The sequence below is a fragment of the Rhinoderma darwinii genome, chromosome 3 (assembly GCF_050947455.1).
Source record: "Rhinoderma darwinii isolate aRhiDar2 chromosome 3, aRhiDar2.hap1, whole genome shotgun sequence".
In the NCBI taxonomy this organism is placed as follows: domain Eukaryota; kingdom Metazoa; phylum Chordata; class Amphibia; order Anura; family Rhinodermatidae; genus Rhinoderma; species Rhinoderma darwinii.
In genome coordinates, this window is record NC_134689.1 from 399,184,337 (window position 1) to 399,192,366 (window position 8,030).

At 42.3% G+C, this 8,030-nt stretch overlaps 1 long non-coding RNA gene across 1 annotated transcript; it reads left to right on the forward strand.

The window, feature by feature from the left end:
- The first annotated feature begins 5,196 nt into the window (after positions 1-5,196).
- Positions 5,197-6,376, forward strand: LOC142748380 (uncharacterized). Its single transcript, XR_012882243.1, has 2 exons — positions 5,197-5,395; positions 6,292-6,376. It is a non-coding gene; the product is annotated as an uncharacterized LOC142748380 (long non-coding RNA).
- Positions 6,377-8,030: the final 1,654 nt, after the last annotated feature.

Here is an 8,030-nt window from a genome sequence, read left to right on the forward strand (position 1 = left end):
AGTTCTGGTGGCCTACGCTGCCCAAAGACGTCTTGGACTTTGTATCCTCCTGTACGATGTGTGCAGCAAACAAGGTTGCCCACTCCAGACCAGCCAGTCTGCTCCAACCACTGCCCGTGCCCAATGCCCCCTGGCGGCATATTGCTATGGACTTCGTCACAGATCTGCATCTCTCTGCGGGATGCAGTGTGATCTGGGTGGTGGTGGATCGTTTTCTAAAATGGCTCATTTTGTTCATCTGACTGGCCTGCCTTCTGCCACTCGACTGGCTGATCTCTTCATGCAACACATCTTCCTTCTGCACGGATTACCCCTGCATATTGTCTCGGATCGAGGGGTCCAGTTCACCTCAAAGTTCTGGAGAGCACTCGGCGGCCTACTCAATGTAAAGTTGGACTTCTCCTCAGCTTATCACCCTCAGTCCAATGGACAAGTTGAGAGGATTAACCAAATTATGGAGAACGATCTGCGGCACTTTGTCTCTAGACGACACGAGGACTGGGTGCAGCTGCTCCCCTGGGCGGAGTTCTCTTATAATAACCATACCAGCGAGTCCACCACCTCCAGTCCGTTCTTCATAGTCTACGGTCAACATCCGCAAATACCCCTGCCCGACGCTACTATGTCTCAGGTGCCTGCAGCCGACTCTACCTTCAGGAACTTTCTGCAGATATGGCAGCAGACACGATCTCCTATTCTGCTGGCGGTGGATCGCATGAAGAGAAAGGCAGACATTAAAAGACGAGAGCCTCCCCAGTTTCTTCCAAGTACAAAGGTCTGGCTGTCTTCCAGGAATATCCGGCTGAGGGTGCCATCCTGCAAGTTTGCTCCCAGGTTCCTTAGACCCTTCGAGATTCTACTACAGATCAATCTGGTGTCGTACAAGCTTCGACTGCCTCCTATCCTCAAGATTCCTAACTCCTTCCACATCTCCTTGATAAAACCCGTGGTCCTGAACCGCTACTCCAGGACTCCTAGCTCTGCAGTGGCTCCTGGCGGTTCATCCGGAACTTTCGAGGTGAGGCAGGACGTTTTAGTTGGTGGATTGGAGGGGATTTGGCCCAGAGGAGAGGTCTTGGGAGCCAGAGGAGAAAATCGATGCTCCTGTCCTCGTGAAGAGATTTCTTTCCCGCCCCTGGTCCCAAGAAGAGGGGGCGTAAGAGGGGGTATACTGTAACGTCTAGGGCCCGGGGTCGCCGTACTGACTTATCTCTTGACGATCCCGGTCATGGACATCCCTCTTCACGGCATCAGCTCCCTCCAGGGAGACGCCGGCACTGTCTTCCGGGTCCTCGGACTGATTCCCGCAGGGCGTCCGCGCGTGCACGGCCTTAAAGGGCCAGTACACATCCAGCTGTCACCTATCAATTATCAGCCCAAATGGCTGCTGGACTATAATTAGGGGCTCTGTCCACTGGTTCCTTTCCTGAGCGTTGTTGTATACCCTAGTTTGTCTTGCTAAAGGTCTCCCAGTGTTTTCCAGTTCCCAGTGTTACCCGTTCCTGCTGCCTGTACCCTGTATCCCGTGCTATCGTATCTACAAGTGAAAGTCAAGTAGTGCCTTCCGCTGCATCCACGTTGTCACCTGCTGTGAAAGTCAAGTCGTGTCATACCGCTGCATCCGCGGCGTCACCTGCTCTGAAAATCAAGTCGTGCTCCTGCTACTGTCTACATTGCCTCAGGTACTCGTTCAGAACTATAGACATTGTTTTGTACCTTGTTGGCCAGCTGCTACCCCGCTACGCGGTACGGCCCAGTGGGTCCACACCCCGCGCCGTGACACAAATTATCAACATATTGCAATAGACAAGTGGTGGAGTGTTTGGGGGACCACTTATCCAACAGTTCTTTCATTGCACGGATGACAATATCAGGGGAATTTGCTGCTATATTTATAACACTAAAATCTGACTGTACATAGACAATTTTAAATATTTAAAACTTATAGATAAGGTACATAAAAGACAACAACAAAACAATCTTTTTACACAACCTTATACTTCAGTTCTTTGTTGGTTCAGAGCGCACAAGATTGAAAGAGGTGCACGAATAGGGTCCCAACCCAATTGTATATAGAAAAGTATCCGGCACACAAATGTGGTTCAATTTTGCGATTTTATTAAATTCGATGCCATGGGCAATGTGCGTGCAACGTTTCGGTTCAACGACCTTCGTCAGGCACTGCAGGTGTACAAAATATTTCACATGAATATATTGGCATCATATTTCAACAATAACATTATATCAATGGTGCAAAACAGCAAGTAAAGAGAAACTTGAAAGAATAAAATAAAAAAGGTAAAAAATAAGAACAGAGTCTTTTGTCAAGACACATACAGTGTTCATATATAGTCAATATATCTATTATTTTATTGGGAACAAGCCTCGAGGTATAGATATGAATCGCTTCTTCAGATCCCTACGCCTCCGGGTTTACTTCTCCAATTTGGGGGAGTCCCGAAGGAACGAAGGGACAATACCCGACCCGGTAGGGGGTCCTATTATAACCAGTCGAGACTTTGGACTAAGAAACAAGAGTTTCTTTAACCCTCCAAAGAACTCACCAGCGTTGGAGACCTTCATTAACCTGATCCACAGAGATGTGGACGGGTTCAGCCACGACTTCAGATTGGGCCATTTTAAAAGCCAGGCCAATCTAAGCAATCTGGACAGACAAGCCTTGTCCTCCCTTACAGGAGACAAGGATTTGGTTATCAAACCAGCTGATAAGGGGGGAGCAATTGTTGTCATGGATAAATCTACCTACTTTAGGGAAATATACAGACAATTACGGGACACTTCTGTTTATTTACCTGTGAACCAGGACCCCACAAATAGGATCGCACTCAAGATCCAAAATGTCCTGAAAAAACATATGACCCTAGGTACGATAGACCAAGACACAGCTTCTTACTTGACCAATAGAAATCCAGTCACACCTGTATTTTACACACTACCTAAGATACACAAGGGCCTTGACAATCCTCCAGGCCGCCCGATAGTAGCCTCAACAGATTCAGTATTCACTCCACTTTCCAAGTTTATGGAGAAATTACTTACTCCTCTAGTGAAAGATACAAGATCTTTCCTGTTAGATACATCCGATTTTTTAGAAACTATTCACACTCTGGATGTACTACCCCCTGACGCCATCCTTGTGACCATGGATGTGTGTAGTCTCTATACATCTATTGAACACTCCAAAGGACTCGTAGCAGTTGAAACAATGCTGACCAAGGCAGATAAGGAAAGACAGATTATAGACCTCGGTCTGGATCTACTAAATGTGATCCTTACTGATAACTTCTTCCTCTTTGAGGATACATACTATATTCAACAGAGAGGCACGGCCATGGGGTCTAACGTGGCACCACCATATGCCAATTGCTTCATGGCCCATTTTGAAGAAAATTTTGTCTACCCCACAAACACTTTTAAGGAACATATCCTGCTCTGGAAAAGATATATCGACGATATATTCTGTGTGTGGACGGGCTCAAATGAGTCATTACTGGTATTCTTGGAATACCTCAACAATATTTGGCCGGAACTTCAATTCACTCTTAACCATGATACATCCAGGATCAGTTTCCTAGACACAATGGTCATTAAGGGTGAAGAGGGCTTTCTCAGCACTGACTTGTTTATTAAGGAGACAGACAGGAATGGGCTCCTACATTATGACAGTTGTCATCCAATAGCAACAAAAAAATCCTTACCAAAGTCCCAATTTAACAGGGTTACTAGGATAGTGGACGACAGTGTAAATAGAACCATGAGAATGACTAACATGACAAAAAAATTCTTGGACAGGGGCTATCCTACTCGTACACTGTTGGAGGCACAAGTTAATACCATCAGCAATAGGGACTCGGTCAAACCTAAACGCATACCGTTTGTACATATTTATCATCCCTGCGCTTATAAAGTGCATCATATAATTAGAAAGCACTGGCCCCTCCTGAAAGAAGCTTACCCCAAAATTACGGAATTCCAAGCTCCTTTCCTCCCTTATTCCAAAAGACCACGTAACCTTAGAGACAAATTGGTGAAAGCGGATATAGGTTCAGCCAAAAGATACTCGAGACAGACCTTCTTGAACACCCCTAAACAAGGCACATTTCCATGCCGGTCCTGCATGCAGTGCTCCAATGTGATCAAGGGCAATACATTACAACATCCCCAGACAGGTGAACGCATACCAGTGAACGAATACTTTACATGCAATACCAATTATGTCGTTTACATGATAAAATGTCCCTGTGGACTGGCCTACGTTGGTGAAACGACACAACGCATACGAGACAGAATTGGACAACATAAGAGTAACATACGCTGTAAAAAAACCTTGCTACCTATCCCTGCGCACTTCCTAACAAGAGCACATAACATTTCGCAACTTCAGTTCCAGGTCATAGAACATGTACCAGCGCCCAGGAGAGGAGGGGATAGAATTAGGACATTAAAACGTAGAGAAGCCTACTGGATCCATAGACTGCAGACACTTGAGCCCCGAGGCTTGAATAGGGAGTATGAAGTTAGCAGCTTTTTGTGAATATAGAATATGACTGTATGCATAATAATGATCTTAATATGTTCAGTTATGGTGACTAATGCATCTTTTTACTTCACAACAGACACGTTGATCTACTCTATGGTATATAACACACCAACTACCGGACCACGGTATCCTTTTTAAAAAAAATTCTAGCACCTAGCAGTAAGTCCAATATGATTGATGGTTTAGTGGTAATACATATCCACTACATAGTACTATAATAACATGCATAGATTTAGATATAACTTTGTTAATATCCAACTAATATCATTATAGGTTAAAACGACACCTGCCCGATAATATAGAATCTAGGACTTTGATTTACCAGTCACGAGTTTATAGCTCATGTGGATGAGATAACTAAACACCCCTCATATAATAAGTCCTACTATCCTTCTGCCTCCTATAGCGTTCTCAGTCATTCAATATCTAAAATCAGACTACTAGCAGTGAAATAGAGTGATCGTAGTACTCACTATGAGACACGCCCCCTACTCCTCACTACATACAATGTCTTAATCTTCAGGGACTCCCTCTATGACGTTTTCAAACATGGCCATCCTACAAACCAAATATGAGAGTGAGTGTAACTCCCTTCGTTAGGACACGCCCCCTGCTAGCTATGTCGGTCTACACATCTTTACAGCTATACAGCCCCAGTGTGACGATTGAAGCGTCACATGACACGCACCGTAATACCGCCCACCTCACGCCCAGAATACATAGTATTTAAACCATAGAGATTCAAGTACAATTTAGCGCCAAAACTAAGCGGCAAGCCGCCATACTGACTGCAGCACGATATAATTCAAGAATCATACGCCAAGTGGGATCTAGGTAAACAACACTTCTTAATATTATACCTTTATGTCATGCAAACTTTCTTAATTTATCTCAGGCTGAGCGTGGTGCTAGATGTGCCGACAAGATTCTGACAGCACCTCAGATAGGGACTCATATGAGACTGCAGGCTCGCAGGCGCCACCTAGTGGATTCCCTCTACTATAGCTGTGTTGATATCACCAATGTATCTTCTGTTTACCTATGCTCTATGATTTATGCCATATATGCTAATATGCCTGTTTCCTTAAAGAATGGCAAATAGATAGGTGGAATCCCTTCTGAATCAGAGATTTTCTGTATATACCTCGGTCTGTTGTTCCAAGCTAAATTACTATATCTGTGTGAATAACACTGGTATAATCTCTGCTAACCTACGCTCTATGATCTATGCCATCTATACCAATGTACTTATTTCCTCTAAGAATGGATTACCGATATGTGGTTCTCTTGTTAATCACAGATTTTCTTTCTTTGTACCTCGTTCTGTTGCTCTAAGCAACATTGTTCATTATCCCATTGTAATCATCACACTTGATAGAAATTGTCTTAAATTGTCTTGATATGACGATGTGATACTCGATAATATACCGCTATTGTGTATACCTTTTGTTTGTGCACTGGATTGATAGTCACCCTCTTACATACATTGGGCCATATTTAAATAAATATTCATATCTATACCTCGAGGCTTGTTCCCAATAAAATAATAGATATATTGACTATATATGAACACTGTATGTGTCTTGACAAAAGACTCTGTTCTTATTTTTTACCTTTTTTATTTTATTCTTTCAAGTTTCTCTTTACTTGCTGTTTTGCACCATTGATATAATGTTATTGTTGAAATATGATGCCAATATATTCATGTGAAATATTTTGTACACCTGCAGTGCCTGACGAAGGTCGTTGAACCGAAACGTTGCACGCACATTGCCCATGGCATCGAATTTAATAAAATCGCAAAATTGAACCACATTTGTGTGCCGGATACTTTTCTTTATACTTCAGTTCATTAGCCATATTAACAAATGAAAATCTATATATATAGCCAAGTATACAAAACAAAGTAAGTTGGAACACAGTTTGAAGTATACTCCTCAGCCAACCGGCTATTCCCTTAAATCAATTAGCTGGATTTAAAGGGAATGTGTCGCTAGAAATTATTATTATTTTTTTTTTTTTAGTTAAACAGTTAGTATATAAGTGATTACACATTGTTCTAATTTTTTTAATTTTTTCACAAGTCAGGAAATATTATAAATTAGATTCTAATTTATAACATTTCCATGTGCTGGTCACTAGAGGGAGCAATTCCCAAAATTGCAGCATTAGCATGTGGTAAAGCAACCTCATTGCTTTATGCTGCAAAATTGGAGAAGACACACTCGCTCTAGTGTGCTCCAACAATCCCCCTCCATTATCCTGGCTAGTGGCAGGAGAAAGGAGGGGGTTGAATGTTCAAACCTCCTACACTGTGTGCCACCATTTTTTGAGCGAATGCACAGTGTAGTAGGCTTAGATACAGTGGTAATCACACAGTATAACACAAACATAACTTACCTGCTCCTGTCGCCACCGCTGCCGCTCCCTCCGTTCCTAGTCCTTGCTTCTGAACATATGGACGGAAGCCGCGACCGGAAGTAGTCATCTCACTGTCCAGCCGCGGCTTCCGGTCCACATGAAAATGGTGCCGGATGTCTCTCGGCTGAAGACCTTCCTTTTGGACTGTGTGGGTGTGGCGCATGCGCCGTTCCCACACAGACGGCGTACACTATAGTCAATGGAACGGCTCCTGTTCGCATTCACTATGGGGATGTATGTGCCGTATTCCATCTCTGTATGTGTCGTTAATCGACACATATAGAGATGGAAAAAAAAATGGCAGCCCCCATAGAGAAGTAAAAGACAGAAAAAAGAAAAAAGTAAAACACAAATAAATAAAATTTATTTTAATAACATACTAAAAGCAAAAACATAAAAAAATAATTTCCGTGACACCTTCCCTTTAAGAAAGAAAAGGTCTTATTCCACCAAGAGTCTTTGTTTAACCTCTTGTTCTTGTAGCTACTTTTCTCTGAAATCAGCTATTTTTGTTAGACTAGGTTTAACACATAGGTTGCCTACAGGATCAATATAATGGCAACAGTTTTTTATTATTATTATTATTCCCTTTCTCTTTGTTTCTTCAATTCCAACAATTTAGTACAATTTCAAGGCTTTCTATAATCACCTAGATTTAATCACATTGGAAATATCTACATTAGTGTAACCATCAGTCATCTAAACTTCTTTTACTTGCTGTAACTCACTAACTGGATATATTCCCCTGTTCTAGGCTTTGGCATTCAGCTTATTATGGTTAGTAGATCATCATTATCATCATCATCATCATCATCATCATCATCATGTTAGGTGACATACAATATATTGGTGAAGCATGTAGAGTTATAATTGCTGTAAGAGCATTACTCTAATATCTGTGTTAACTAAATCCAACCATTTATAATACATTTTCTTTTCTACATCATTTTTACAATACGGAGCAATAGTTTTCAACACTTTAATATCTAGAGTACTCCCAAATGTGAAGCTGGAAACACAGTTCTCCACCCGTTCCACATTTTGTATA